The 16,858-nt window shown below is 34.2% G+C and overlaps 1 protein-coding gene across 5 annotated transcripts in view; it reads right to left on the bottom strand.

Moving 5' to 3' along the window:
- The window catches only part of wge (BAH domain and coiled-coil containing protein winged eye), a 346,446-nt gene that overhangs the window by 191,695 nt on the left and 137,893 nt on the right, over window positions 1-16,858 (bottom strand). The window contains exon 2 of one of the 5 annotated variants that reach the window (XM_069112024.1): window positions 10,084-10,155. The exons of the other annotated variants lie outside the window; for them this stretch is intronic. The gene's annotated coding sequence lies outside the window, so the exon portion shown is untranslated. The remainder of the gene's footprint in view (window positions 1-10,083; window positions 10,156-16,858) is intronic. 5 annotated transcript variants of the gene reach the window in all.

The following is a 16,858-nucleotide window of genomic DNA, read 5'->3' as shown; positions in this document are numbered from 1 at the left end:
GTTGTATCGAAGAACCATTAATCTAAAAGTAAATTAAACTACAAAATCCATGATTAAAAAAGTTTGCTAACACTTTTCCGATATTCTGTATTTTTTCTACTTGTATTCCTTGTTAAACTTGAAGGATTTTTAATCTACAACAAATTCTCCGTGTTACCGCGAAAGAAACCACACCCTGTACGGTACAAAGGAGCTCTGAAAAGGAAGTCAGACCATCGACAGAATACATACTGCTTAAGGAGTAGTCGCAAGCATTAAAATTACGGCACGTTTTTCATGCAAAATTCATTCCACAAACATTTTTGTTATTCGCCACTTGTTTTATGATCAATCAATCTTTTCATAGAGTAATAACCTACAAGGATCATTCGATCGATTACTATTACAATTAATATATCGATCATCACAGACAGATTTTATGGAAAAAGATTTATTATTGTATAAAATAAAAGAATGAAATTTATTGAAGTTTAAAATTCTGTAAATTTTTATATACAGTTTCTTCGTGAAATTTTCAATAATTATGTAAAATCGTGGTATAAAATTTTCATAATTTTTGTTAGCGAGAAACATCCAAAGATATTCAATTTTACCAGTCGAACAACAGAATTCATACGGATTTCACTAGAGATCTCGCTTTCTCGCGACCAAATGCATCGAGAAAAAGTTTAAATGTTTTCACACTTTATGGCTTGCTTAAATGCGTCGAATCTTAAACATTCCAACATTATTAAACCACGGCTCGCGAATTACGGCACGTGGAATGCGCAGGAATGTGTAATGTTCGCTGAATTCTGCTATATATTAAACAATTTTACATTCGAATCTATTTAAATCGCCAAATATTTTTGCACGAATAAATGAATTCTAAGCATGAACGTTAACGTGTTATAGTCATCGAAAAAGTGGATAATAAATTTCGTACGAGCATAGTATTAGCATCGCAGCAAGTACCAGCCATCTTGCACGTTAATCAAAGTTAATGGTCCTTGAAAGTTACGAAACACTCGGATTTATTAGGAATTTCAATTATGACATCAATGTCATGCATAATACTATTATAATATCGAATTTATAATAAAATTACATTTTGTGGTACGTAACACTGAAATATTAGGTTGTCCGAAAAGTGTCTTTCTTTTACAGACACGTCTTTTACGACGATGCATCTTTATACAAACATGAAACCTAATCTGTCGAACGTTGTGATCTTTATTTTGATAGAACAAAATGGATTATACGTAATTCGATAAAATAATATAAAACGGAAAATATTATGCATCCATTATTTCTTTATAAAACGAAAGAAACTTTTCGGACGACCTAGTATATTTGTAGAATACAACGCGTTAAAGAACGTTTAATATTCGTGGAACATTCGCATTCAATCACTGGAAATTGTGATTAAAAACGAAACAAGACAACATTATATGTATATATATTTAGAATTCACATCGTAATTGTTTTCTATATAAAAAGTTGAAGAGATTATTAATTAGTTCTACGTGCATATATGTTTTAAAACATCGATTACAGTAGTTCGAACAATTATAAAACAAAGCAACTTAATTTATAAGACCAATGCTGTAGTTAGAATAAGAAATAAAATAAAGATATAATTCAAATATATAAATAAAAAGAAAATTAGTTATATTGTTTCACCCTCTAAAAATACCATCAAGTATTTTCGATATTTTATATATTTTTGTATACCGTATCTGAATTTCCCATAAACGAATAACCATCCACAGTCTAGCAATAACCCATACTTTCAGTTAGATTACGCAAAAAAATAAAGAAATGAGAGAAAAGCAACTTTATGATACGCTATACCCTCTACTTTTACTACCACTATACCTGCTATGTTGTTTACGTAGTACCTTTTTTTTTTTTCAAACGCCATAAAAGATACAGTTTTAAAACAGTTTCTTATCGAATTTAGCGAGATGCAGAAAAAGTCGAATAGATATAATTCAGATAAATAGTTTCTCTTGTTAATACCTCGTAGTTATGTATAGTTGTACGTTGTTCTTTTAACAACACGTAGCAACAGATTCGGAGAAAGTCTGGGAAGAACGAACTCTCGCCGTTTTCATTCATAGACCGAGATTCCTTCTTTTCGCCGCCAAGTGCCAATTAACGAGTTGTAACACCATCGTATCGTGCAACTATGTCGCAATTAAACGATACTAAAGAAACGCAAATATCACGCTGTGCATCATGTATTGTACAGTCAGTGTCGCTAATTAACATTTCTTACACTTCATCCGCGAATCGAGCAAGACTTTGCGAAAACAGTAAGAAAGTCGACTTTCAGAAATACGAGATTCGAATGGAGGTATCGACAACCTTCCGTTAAATATCTCGGACTACATCTGGATCGTAAGCCGAAGTGCGAAAAACACGCGCGGGAAAAAATTGAGCAAACAATGTTAACAGGAGGATCCGTATACTGAATTCCAGAGAGAAAATTTAAATTAGACACGAGCAACAAATTACTAATTTGCAGAACTAATGTAGACATATTCGATACAAATTTTGGAAATAGCAGCCAAGTTAGATTTAAAGACAATGGGATTCCAACGATGTATAAAGCTAATTGCAAAATATGTTCAAATAAGATAATAAGAGACTTAGTAATTTTCTATTGAAATATATTCATGCTATTCTACCTAATCTGAAATTCATACTAAACTCGTGTTAAATCTCAGCACGAAGGAAATTCAATACGTACTTTACGATTACACGGTTTTAAAAAATGCATAATTTACATCGATCAAGTATCGATACAGACGATAAAATGGCACCGCACAAATTTCTTTAAAGGAGTTATCGCAAATATCGTATTTCAAAAGATGGAGAAAAAATTTCGTAAATCCACAAATCTTAATAAACAACCGGTACATACCACGGTAGACCTTTCCTTAAGTCATAAACTAAAGATCAGGCCCGTATTAAGATCACTACTGTCGAATGTGCGCCGCCGGGAGTACTGCGAGCGTTTCGCTCACAAAAAGCCCATACATCAACTTAATAACACGTTTCGAAATCGTTGGAAACTGTTCTTCCGTGGAGAACTTAGTGGTCAAACCTAACCCACGGCCAAAAACTTCAATTTCGACGTTCGGTTCCTCTTGAGTATGTAAATTCGAATTTATGGACCATAATACGTGAAATCTCTCCAAGACCCTAGCGTTTCATTTAATTGTATGGAACTTTACGATATTATTTTATAGGCATCGTACGTGCAAATTCTTCGACAAATAGAATTTTTTATTTCGGTAGGTTTATTTATTAATACGGTTCGGTATTGTAGAAAATATAAGGGAATATTTTATAATATGCTGGGTAATTTCTAAAATGATGAAATTTTAACGAAACTCGGTGCTCCATTTATTTGAACGGGGAGTTCCGAATACAGATAAATTGAAATTAAATTATTAGAAAGAAAAAATTTTAAATTTAATTTCAGCTTACGTCAATTTAGGGTCTTCATATTTCTTCCGTTTAAATAATGTGAAGAAATGAATAATTCTGCGAATCCCATGAACTATACTATTTTCGAACTTCTCTGATTACAGATGCACTTTTAAGTAGAATTTATACGAGTGTATAGTAACTAGCGCACTCGAAGATTAAACACATTTATTTATAAGTTTCATTATTAAATAATTATTGATTTATCGATATTGGAAATTAAAATTACCGTGCAGTAATTAAGAAAATTCTTCTTCAAAAGATAGCATAGGCATCCAAAATCATGTATTTATGAAAAATTATCCTTATAGATTAACAAAAGATATTCAACAATGAAATTATTAGGCATGAATTAAAATATTTATGGAATCTGATGTGTAATCATGTAATATTTTAAATTTCAAAGCATGCAATTGCTTACTATGAGATATTCTATAGTACAAATCCTATATTTTTTTACTTCGTCGACATGGAAAAACATAAAATTGACCTTATCACCTAGCACTTAATTACTCCACTTAATAATCTCCATATACAAAAATAATATCTTAACCCGTTTCCTTCCACCACTGAACGTGAGTCACCCTTATGACACAGATTATAGTCCAAGTATAACAACCACGAACTATATTTTTGGTCTAATTTAATTTTAATTTTAATCTACGAAATCAAAAGCTGTACAAATTTTGCTTCACTATTAACGTTAAAACATTTTACGATTTACGTTTTTTAAAAGTAATAATTTTAAATATTTAACAAATCGTCAAAGGAAACAATTCCTGGCGGTATATAATTCCTAAATGCATAAATAATGTCTGAAGTAAACTATTATACGATATCGTGACATATAAGTAATGCTTTTTGTATTTCTACGATAAATGTACGAATATTTTTGCATATATTCTCATAGCATATTAACTGGAAACAAAGAATTGTTTATTATTAATTGCTCGGTGATTTCTTTACCATAATTTTCTAAAATTTGTTATCGCCTCAGTATTAAATTTCCCATTTGATTTTCATACAGCTACTGCTATCGTAAAGAGTTTCATTGCTTTAATGTACAAACACCCAAACTTTCTTTATGACGTTTCTTAAAATAATGTAATTTCCTCTTTATTTGCTAATCAAATTGAATTCGTCAACTAAATTTTTCTATTACTGTCAGCTGATTTGAAATTCCTCCGGGGGAATCTCGTTTGGTATAAACCAGAATAAACTGTGCTGTAAGAAATAAGATTACCTTGTAATCATCCTTCTGAAATGACAGATTTATCTAGGTTAAACAGAACTCTGAGAAAAATACTTACATACTTACTGGATGACCTAAATTATGGTAAGTAATGTAGTCGTTAGTAATCGTAAAGTGATTCTAAGAACAAAGTTATCGTAGGAAATCGTCGTAGGAATTAATTGTGCGCAAGGAATGATAAAAATAAAACTATGAGTTTGTGCAACTTCAATAGCAGGGATGACGAATTTTCAAAGCCTCGATGACTCAATGCAATAATGTACAAAAGAATGGAATTACCATGTTAAGATACTTTGTACAACCAACATCAAATCTTTTTTTATTTTCTGCAAAATTACATTATAATTTTAATATAAGAATTTGCAGTATATAACATCTTCGTTGATAATTGTAAGATGAATAATTTTGGAAAAATAACACGTTAGACGTATGCGATCTTTCATATAAAAGATGACAAAGAACTTTTGTAGCTTTCGATTTTTGATCACAAATTAGAATTACATCTATTATTGTACCATAACTCTCACTTCCTATCCTTCTGAACTTGATTAGAAATATCTCGGTAATTCAATATTATGATACAAACTGTGATGTTTATGGATTTCTGATAAATCTAAATATACTATTAAGATATAATTTTGAGAAAAGAATAGCATATTTGCAACGATTATTCTTTTATTTTGAACTTGCTTTTATAAAATATCTCAATAATTATTCACATATTCTATCTAGCAAAACGTTAACGAATTCAGCTTTTTACAATAAGAATTCCCAGGCAGGTCTCGTATAAACAGTAGAGCAATCAAAGAGGAAATAAAAAAAGGAAAAGAACGAAACACGTAAGTACAAATATTCGAACGTTTCGGAGAAAATCGGTAGTATCTCAGAGACGGAGGATGCAAGACACTTGCACAAACAGTGAAAGTCGGGGATGAGGAAGAAAGAGAGAGAAAGACAGGACTCTGTGCGTTTGTAGTTGCTATTCGAGGCGGTGCGGCGCGACGCGCCGCGCCGTGCGAAAGACGACGTCGACGAGGACTAAAAATGGCGAGAAACGTAAACGCGGCTGCGATACAAATGCTAAGCGGATTCGATTTGCATAATGAGCAATATAATTAGCGCGTGTCGCTGAATACGCTAAGATGACCGGCGTAGATGGAAAAATGTCCCTCTTTCCCTCGCCAAAACTCGCCGCATTTTTCCTTCGAACGAGCCTCGCATCTTTTGCCTCCAGACCAACAGCAAGTTTAGCCGGCTGAATTCCGTCTGCGGACATATTTTACACGCTTGTCACAAAGCGTTTTTACCAGGAATTACACGTGTAGCCGAGAAAGAAAGGGATCGCTCCAACAGTCACCCGTTTTACGCGAATAAATATTAATTTGTTCCTGTACAAATTTTCTTCTAAACATGCTTTGGCTTACGAATGTATTCGGACGCTTGTAGACAACGCTTTATATTGGGTGTTTCATAATATGCGGCAGCTGGTTCAAGAGTGAACAGGGAACGGAAAAAGAAATGGAGAAAGGTTCGTACGAACATGTGTCCTATTTCACCTTGTTTCAAAGTTATTTCCACTTTTACCTTACCAATAATCCGCGATGGTTTATCTTCATAGAAGGTGCTGGAAATTTCTATCCTCGGTTTGTATGCAAGTTCGCAGCCGTCGTGTCAAAGAATCTCGTAATTTTTCAAAAATTCCAGACGAATAATACAGACCGAAGGTAGCCATTTCGAGCACCTTCTACGAAGATAAACTATCGCGGATTATTGAAATACGAAGGTGGCTATAACTTCGAAACGAGGTCAAATAGAACACACGATTATGTGAACCTTTTTCACTGTGTCTGTGTCTCCTGTCCACCCCTGAAGTGGGCCCCGCATGTTATGAAACACCCGGTATGTATTATCGTACGTTATACGAAACATTTTAACATTTCATTAGCATTCTAATAAGACTCGGCTATCTAATCATGACACCGATATATTTGTCAGATGTGAAACAAATCGAAGAACATACAGAAAAGCTATAAGATATATAGTACAAGTTGCTTCATAGAAATCACAAGTATATTTCAAGTCAAATTAAATTAGACTATTTTTAATACTTCTTGTGTATTTAAATTATTTATTGTTATTCATGTTTCATATTAATCTTTATTAATTGCAAACTCCGATTTAAGAGTAAATAGCTTGTAACTCGAATATGCATCTTCAGATTCGTTTCAAATTTTGGGGATATAATTATGGTAGTCGTGTCTCGTCATAATGCCAATAAAATTTCAATATGTTTTATACAATGCACGTAATATACACATTAAGTGCGTAGAGTAAGTGACAAGGCTATGGTGACAACGATTGCCTATTCGAAAGAAATGTTATTCCGACGAACTCAATAAGTTGATAATAATTAAATGTTGCAGTTTTCGGATGTTTCATCCATCGTAACCATGACCTAAAGTGTACGTACAATTAAGACAATTAGGACGTGTACACAAATTTTTGTGATCTCAGGCTGTATATATTCAATGTGACCCTACTACGTGCTGTGGATCATTTTTTATCTAATCGTGTTTTTTTATTATTAAGAAATTTCTTACGTTTATAGGAAATGTCAGGTCCGGTGGCTCTTTACGTTCGAGACGGCCACCAGCTGTGCACATAGAATTAAGCGGGCCGTAATAATCCTAAGGAACTGTCATAAAACGAGGCCTTTTGATTTACCGTCAAGTCCGTCAATTGGCATAAAATATCTTCCAGTCAAGAGGTTCCTTATGGTTTTTGTTCCATCAGGTAAAAATATGGGAAACTTGGGTTTTCTTATGTTTCCCAGGATTCCACCCGCAAGCGACCAGTGGTGCGGCGATCACCACCGAACAGGAGTTTTCCTTTGCAACAGCATCACCTGACTTCACTGATTTATCGACATTAAAACAGTCAACATCTCTTTGCCAGGTTTACAGCCGTCAATATTTCACTACTTAGCTTTTACCTTACGCAATAGCGTAACTATCTTCTCTACAAGGTTGTTGGAAATATATATCTTTGAACTGTTAATCAAGTGTTATACTCATTAAACCACCTCTATTATCCTAATTGAGATAAGGGATCGATCTGTTCGTGGCGTCGATTGTCTAATCGTAACGGGAATTTACGACTCCCGTTGACGCGCTTCCTCGTGATCGCGTCTCTCGGCGACTGGTCGAAAAAACAGGAAATATAAAACAATTATTGTTAATATACACGAACACTATGGAAGAAGATGGTCAATCAATCCGAAATTGTCAAAATTGTCTGTTTATTTGATTTTCGGGTTAAACGTGTGTTTTCCATGCTCTTGGAATTTTTGTTAATATTTGAATTGTCTTAATAATTATACCTTTGGCTTTCGTACAACATCGTCGACTTATTAGCCATAGTATTAAAACTTCTTCTGTTTAAACTGAAAGTGACATTAAAATAAAAAAATATAAATTTCGCAATTTTAAAAAATTCGGATTTTCAAGATTCTCGTACGCACTTACCTTTTTCATTTTCACTAAAAATTGCGCTGTTTCGCGAAAGATAATTTTTGTTCCTATTAAACGCCTCAAAAATAAGATTCGCATGTGCCCGTGCCATTTCACAGGCCTGCTATTTTTAGCAGACTATTATATCAATTTTAAAACTTCAATTTCAAGTCGCACCGATTCTAAGAGGTTAACACGGTTAAATGCAGCGAAATTGAAAAGTTTCGAGCATAAATTAGGGGCATGATAAGATCTTTATGCAATATCCACGAAGAAAAGACTTTATGATCACCAGGTACTACCTTATCTGACGTCTTCATTTGAAACTGCAATAACTCGCAAGTGCCTGACGCAGTTGCACGAAGAAAATAAAGATAACATTAAAAATATCGTAAATAGCATTGAAATTTTATGAAATGATATAAATTCTACTTCAAAATGTATCAATGAACAGTATCAATTAATTTAAAAAATTTAGAAAAGTATGCTCGAACTCTGTATGAATACTTCGATCAACTAACTTAGATTTTTGTTTCACATTCAAATGTTAAAGTCATCATTAAGTAACGTAAATCGTGTAAAAATGTAAATACCGTTGTTCCAACGAGATTTAATGCAATTTTCAAATTCATTTAATTCGGATCGATAGCTGTTTATTTAAAAAAATAAATAAATTTTACAATTTAACATTATTTTCCAGATACACAGAGCATTGCTGCAATTTGGCTTAATTCCAACACAAGAAATTCAACAATTAAGGACAAAACTGTTGCAGAAAGCTCAGAAGATGAAGACATTTTATGTGTGGGAGAACACCATGGTTTAATGGTGTTTGATAATGTTAAAGAAGAACAAAATTATCATGCACTAGTGTATAATTAAGAATGACCAATTGTAGATATTTTTAATAAACACATTTCTGATATAATTTACGAAAAGAAAATAATATACTTTCATTCATTCTTCGAACTTTAACTCTGGTTTCTATATCGTCGAGACGCTTAGAACAGATACGTGAATCGACCATCTGTCTACTTTGTAGTATACAGTACCTAGTAGAAATTGGTTCAGGTCTATTTGCCAAAAAATAACTTATTAACAGCCCCAACTTGATAAAGATTTACAATAAATATAGAGGTCGTGAATTTTCGTTACTAACCAAAAACGTCACAACTGTCGAAATGCTACAAACGTCGAATCGTAGGAAATGACTAAAAAAAAAAAAAAAAAAAACAAACTGGTATGGGACTGAGTAGAAAACCAAACGATTACAACCAAATCTCCACTTCAACCCTGCGTCACTTTCGCATCGGCTCTAGCTATTTCAATAAAAATCCTTCGTTTCGTATAATACGGAACTGAAAGAAACCAACACTTTCTAAAAAAAAACTAATCGCTACGTTATAGAAAGTTCGTCTACGCACGTGAAATATCCTCTAGCAAAATCTAATTGACAATCTGTTTCAATCACTACCACTAAACATCTATCTAATTCCAACTCACTGCTACTTAAAAGCACAAGTGAAATTGCAGCTAATAACAGTTGCAAATAAATAGAATCTTAGCTACGTTTCGCTGCGAACAAAGCTACTTGCATATAGACAAACAAACTAAAAGACATACAGAATGAAATCTGCGTCAATCTTTGTGATAACGCAAAAGGAAAAGAGAAAGAAGAAGAAAGAAATATAAACACAAGATTGTACAGCGAACGTCCACACTGTATCTCAAGCTTCGATAAAAATTAGCGACTACTTGGCGCATTCCGAAAAAAAGAAGGAAAAAAAAAAGGAAAACGCAACAAATCAAACTGGAAACAAGTATAGTATGCGTTGGAAACTTTACCTGAATGTTACAGTAGGTTATAGAGGATTAAGAGCGCGCTGTTCGCCGCAGTGACGAGATCGTTCGTAGATTCTGAAAGAAACGACAATCGTGATGTTTCATGGAAATGTATCGAGTTCGAAGTTGGCGATTAATGCAAATTCTGATATTCCTGTCTTTGAATAAATCTCGTTTAGAGCTTTCTTTCGTTGGTGACCGCGGTTCTCGGATATTCATCAGGCGATACCCGAAGTGCGATCTTTCGCTACGTGTAAATAATTCTCTCGAACAGACATGTTCAAGATAATATTTCACTTGTATTTTGGAATTTTTGAAAAAAGAAAACTTGAAATTTATTTGGCTTGCGTAAATTTTTGCGCAAGAGAATAACAAAATTGCATACTTTGATTAAATTCGAAATTTAACGTTCAAATTATTTTTCAAGAAGATTCGACGTTCTACCTTTCGTGTCGTTTGGTTCCTTAGAATATAAATATTTTCTTAAAACATGACGTTCGACTGTTGCAAAGATACAAGGTCATATTTCATGAAGTCTCGGTAAAGTGAAATTAAAATACGATTCTTTTGTGAGTTTGCAGAATACGTTTGGCGTAAAGCAGTGTAACGCATTGTATATACATCATACGTAATTTTACATATTATGTGAAATAAAGAATTATTTAAATTATTATTTGGATCGTTCTCTGAAGGCAAATTTTTACTCTAATTTACACTGTATAAGCTTCTTCGTATAAAGAATTTTGCATAAAATATAACGCCATATAGTGATAAAATTTCTGTTGATCACCAACTCTGCACGTCAAAAACGTTACTTCGTAGAAAAAGTTTTGATCAAGTAACAGTATGGTAACAAGATACTGTTGCAAGTCTGGTACCTATTAAATGTGAAACACGCAAATAATGATTTCAAAAAGATAAACTTTCACGAGATATCATATATTTTTATTAAGTTTTTACACGTTCTGATTTATCTTTACATGTTTATAGTCAGCATAAATGTATATAACTTTACAGTTTGTTGGTCGTTAATATTTTCTAACGAAACAGTAATTTAATTCCTTATGTTTCTCTAACAGAATTAACTAACTATAAGAACAACGATCTATACGGACTTACGAAAGTATCTGAACACCTGTAGATACCTGTCATGAATATATTACACGTGTTATAGGAAACATTTTGAAAAGCACCATGTGTCTAATGAAATTCATCTATCGTATCTGTATTGGTAAAGTTTGAAACAAATCTACAACATATATATATATAGAAATTACGAGACATTTAATACAAGTATATATTTCACAAAAATCACAAAACTGTTTAGATAATTAGTCAATTATCTATTACACCATTAATAATCCTCGATATCGAGTAAGACAAAGTCGACGTGGCAATAAATAAATAAACCAATAAATAACAATAAATCCTTAACACTTATTATTAGACATCAGACGTGGTTATGCATACTGTACGCTAATTTTTTACTAAATGTACGTTTGCGATAATATCTTGCGATAAATCTCAATTTCTACCAATCCATACATATAAGTCATAGTCGTGTTTCATCAGAGTGCTAATGAAATCTCAAGCTGTTTTATATAACACATGGAACGTGTCTACACATGAAAGTTCCCTATGATAAATACTCGAATACCTCCGTGAGCAAGTGTACGTACGTTCTTTGCTTACTTCCATCAAAACAACCTATCGACCTCTCATTGCTTCTGATTCTAATAAAACAGCAACAACGTTCTAATCGTTTTACCTTCTCCTCGAATTCAACCAACGTCACAGCCTTCTACGATCTTCCAAGGAATCAACCGTCATCGTACGCAACTCCATCAACACCTTCACCTATCACCTCGAACGCAACGAAACACGAGAGTACGACGCGAGTACTCGCGACTAAGAAAACGATTGCGAAAACCGAAGGGTGCGAATCGGTCGACCCTCGAAGAATCTCGCGGTCACGAAAACCACGACGGATTCGAGCGCGACGCCGTGAAGTGCATACCTTGGACATTTTTGCAATCCACTTTTCCCGCCTCGTCCGGCGGTATCCTTTCAAAATGGCGTTGGATCGCATTCATTCGCGTCACACCCTGCGCTGCCCATTCGCATTCACCTGCGTTCTTCTCCTTCCCGCATCCCCCTTCCAGCCTACCCCCTCTCGATATTCCTTTCCTACTATTTTTTTTTCTCCTTCCCCCTTTTTCCTCTCTCTCACGCCCTTTCTACCCCTTCCTTCCCATTCTGTGTCCTCCACTCGCTCACACTTCTTGGCTCATCAACACCTCAACCGCCACGGTGATAATCGGTGACCCACGTTTTACTAAATTTCTCAGGATGACTGAAATAAGAAATTAAAAATATATTTTTCGCGACAGAGATCGAGGAGTATTCAACGATGCGAACGACCTGGATCGATGAACATTGTCAGAAAGGGAGCACGCTGATAGGACATAACATTTCGTAAAAATTAAGCGTCAGTGGGAGTAGCTTCGAATCTAAAGCGGTTTTTAGGGTAAGATATTTACTATGCAAGGAACTGCATGGTAGTCAACGCGATGAAGACCAAGCGACGTTTGTTTATCATGATGTTATAAATATGGGAAAATCGTAGAAAACTGTACGTTTAAGGTTCTAGGTTTATGGTTTTTAATTTAGGAAACAGACTTTGTGCTTACTAAATGCCTTCATAATGAATGTGAAGTGATAAACGTAGAGTTCGAAAGTTCAAGCGAAAGTTCAAGAATTCAAGTTCAAGTTCTTTCTTCGATCTTGGATCGTGGGCTGTGTAAAATCGTACTGTACGATATCGATCTTGATCGAAGCTAGTGAATGATATTAAAATGAATGAAACTCGCGTATAAACTGATCTGAAATGCTGATATCGAGAATCGTTAAGTTCTCCGTATTCACAGCAACTGCAGTTCAAAATGTTCGTTCAACTGGTTCACGCCATGTTTCTATACGCAAAAGTTATTTTCATCGTTATTTCTTCTAGGTTCACGTGACTTGGCTTATTTGTTCATCGACATTTGTTTTTAACCGTTATTGCCAAAAGATTAAACGACAGTTTGAGAACAGTGGAGTACGAAATACAACCTCGCGCATACACGTTACAACCAAATACGAAGACAAAAATGATCGGCGATAGTTTTAAAAACATGCTGTTAATAGACACTGTTAATATATTTCTTCGTGTAGCGTCGAGAATAAGATCGAAACACTTGAAAATACAGGAAACTTAATAATTCTCCGTGATGTACGCGCTTTGTAATACATTTTTATCGACAAACGCTTAAATATGGAGAAAAGTAGTGGCCAAATGACCGCCAATTTCTTTTTAATTACTTATGAAGATCTTAAAACAGCTATGGAGATAAGCACGATATACGTTTTATCTTGCAATAATACAATTTCGTACAGGTTTCCCTTATTTCAATTCCTCCAACTTCCATAGAATCGTAAGATCTATGTGAAATAGACAGTGGCGAAAAAGCCACCAACTCTAACTACGAATCCTTGAAACAGAAAACAGAATTGGATTATGTAAATTGATTGGAAAAAAAGAGTTGCAAATGAAATGCTGCGTTAACGCAACGTTGGTCCCGAATGAGTCAACGTTGCTGCAATGTCTCCGGCGCTAACACGCGTCTACGCTTTTTTCACTCGCCGAAACTCCGACCGAATCCACTTGGTATTTCGCGGATTAATGATCGGACGTGATCCCCGCGCGCTTATTATCCCTGACACGCCGAATCTTTTAGACATCGAGGACCATCGAGGAGCAGAGAGCGCCGATATGAATTCCGCGACGTGGAAACGTGGCCCTCTCAGCTTTTATTATACAATCGAAATGAGTTGCACGGTTTGTAAGGTTGTAACTTTGTGATTGGAGTTTGAGAATGTTTGCGATGATGAACAGCATGGGTTAAATTTGAAGAGAGAGATGTCATTCTCGATTACTGATAATTAGGTTGCCTCGGGGTGAAAAGTGGGAGATGAGGCAATTAAAGGACGAAGAGTCTCTAAGTGACGTAAACGGTACATGGTTTGGCGTTGCTGATCATTTCTATGAGATTTTTGCGAATTTAAAGTGTTTGTTTGTGACCATGTTGGAAAGCACATGTGTGCAATTATATCGTTTAATTATTATACAGCAGGACTCGGATCTTTTGCTTGATAAGAAAATAGTTGTTACGAAGGAGTATATAGGTATTGTTAAGGGAAAAATAAAATAAAAATATCGATTTAAAGTTTCATATTTCCATTGGATCTAGTCTCTTCAGCTAAATTGTACTAATCTGGTAAAATTACTTTGTTTGAGTTTGAAATAGAAGAGTTTACGTTAGACGATTGTTTGTACATTTGTCGCTTAGAATTTTTGAAGATACACGATATTTACGCGTAATGCTTTCTACGTAAGAAAAGAAAAGTGTACTCTACTGTCCTACGATGTAGGTCAAAATCGGAGGCGGACACCTCCTACAGCTCTCTCTTTATGAGTCACACTGATACCGATTATGATCCACACGTAACAAAATCTAGTCTGATAGAAGGTAATATTAAAATTCGATATTGAAATACAGTTTTAAATTACAATTTTAAATGTAGAATAAAAATAATATATCATTGATAAAGGGAATATACTCTTTCGTTTATAACAATTGATATTGAACAAAGTATTCTATACGCTCCTCTCTTTTCGTCTGCGTCAATATTTCATTTTAAAATGCGCAATCTCTTCGTCGAATAAAAGTAAATTTAAAACAGAATTTACGTAATCGTTCAAATTCAATTCGAAGTAACACGAAATGCACAAAATTAGCGCCGTATTCATTCGATAGGAAAATAGCGAATTCACGAAGATCATTTCAACGTGAATGTTTCAATCAACGATGAGTACGACCACGAGCATCGTTATTCTCTGTTCATTGTCATTAATTACCGATGTCCGAGCAAAATAGTAAATTTACGCGAAAGTGGTAAACGATCCAAGTCAATATAGACATGCAAATTTCGAACTATCTGTATTTCCCACGTCCTATTTTACTTTATGAAAGCCACTTTCCTTTCAACGTTGATAGAAACGCCAATACAGTTGCGATTTTTACGTACAACGAATAGAAATAATAAGTTTGCTACTGGTCCTGTTGATTCAATCTCCAGTAACTAACGTGAAATAAAAAACAGAAAAAGAAAAAATTCTACACGCTAAATAAGAGAAAAAGAAGTTACTTGCTACGGTGTATACTCTTCACGTTTTTATCTTCCCTTATTCCGAATTAATTTTTTAATTTTTTAATTTTAAAGCTGAATCTTACATTTTTGTGTACTTTACTATACCTATGCTTCTTTTGTTTCCTTTTTATATATATATATAATCATTTTTGCAATCTTTCCGTAGTAATTAAATAGTAAAATTTAGCGAGGTCAACGAACACTAATTACATTTCAGCTGAAACGACTCTTTTACAAATTGCTACACTAAGTAATTGTTCGCGATAATTTTTAACGAGTTCAACGAACAGTAATTGTGTTTTAGCTCACAAACGACACTTTTGCAAATTGTTACACATAATGATTGTTCATTAGGAGCATTTGCGCTACTACCAATTTTTGTATGCGCAACATGGCGAAACACCGCTTCTTTATTAACCGTATTTTCGTTCAAACGATCCTTTTCCACGCGACATTTTACAATGCAGGGCGTGCACTCGCAACACATACGATGCCATATCCCTTTGCATTGGAGATGCATACGCGTCTGAAAATTACATCATCGCTATTATACGAACAACTCGGCACAAAATGCGCGACTATCGTGCACATGGTACATCATTTCAACCGTGTATCAATTTTCAACCGGTGGATTTGTTAATTCGCAAAAATATCCCCGTTGTTCTCTGAATTTTAAATCGAACAGCGTTCAGCAGCGACATGTAGGCGATAATTGGCCGATTGAATTTGAAAGAAAGTTTCTTTGAAATCCAATAGTTCTATTCCTTTTTAATTTATGGTTATAGATATTCGTTACCTTCACAGCTCTGTTCCTGAATATTTATTATTTTTTACACCAATCATTGGAACAATTAGCTGATCTAGTCTTAACTCATCTTAATACATTCTTGTTTTACGTTATGTGTTTATGTTGTTTCTATATATTTGTATATTGTCTACTTTTAATTTATATCACTTCATATTATTAAACAAATATCAAGTTCCAAAGCAGAACACAAATACCAAATACAGTTGCTTTATTCGCTATTTCTCACATAATGTCAATTGTTGTCCTGCTAAGATGTTTTCTATGAAAAATGTTGCATAAACACAGATCGTTTAAAGTTTTATTAGACAATTTCTTTCTTTCTTTTGTGTAAGTTTAGTGTATCGACGAAATTTAAGTAGGAAAACACCTCAAACAATCGTCATAAGGTACACATTTTGGAGGTGATAAATGCGACCCGAAACGTGTTAAAAAACTGTTAGAGCCTTTGGAATCCATTATTTATAACGTTATATATTCTATTTCCCTTGAATTCACACTTTACGGTTGCTTTCACATAGATTCCACAATTTTATTTTTGGAAATTCCTTGCCGAGTGAAGATCAAGCTTTCTCTCGTACGAAATACGAAATACTCTCCATACACGAAGTGAGAAAATTACGAATTTATAGCGTAATGTCGAAGAATACGTCGGAAATGGTTCCTTCAGATAATATAACGTAAAGTGCAGTTTAACGACGAAGCTGATGGGAACTGTGTTTG

Source organism: Bombus flavifrons, chromosome 1, assembly GCF_040668555.2.
Source record: "Bombus flavifrons isolate JBK064 chromosome 1, iyBomFlav1_principal, whole genome shotgun sequence".
Taxonomy (NCBI): Eukaryota; Metazoa; Arthropoda; class Insecta; order Hymenoptera; family Apidae; genus Bombus; species Bombus flavifrons.
This window is presented reverse-complemented; position numbering and strand designations above follow the sequence as displayed.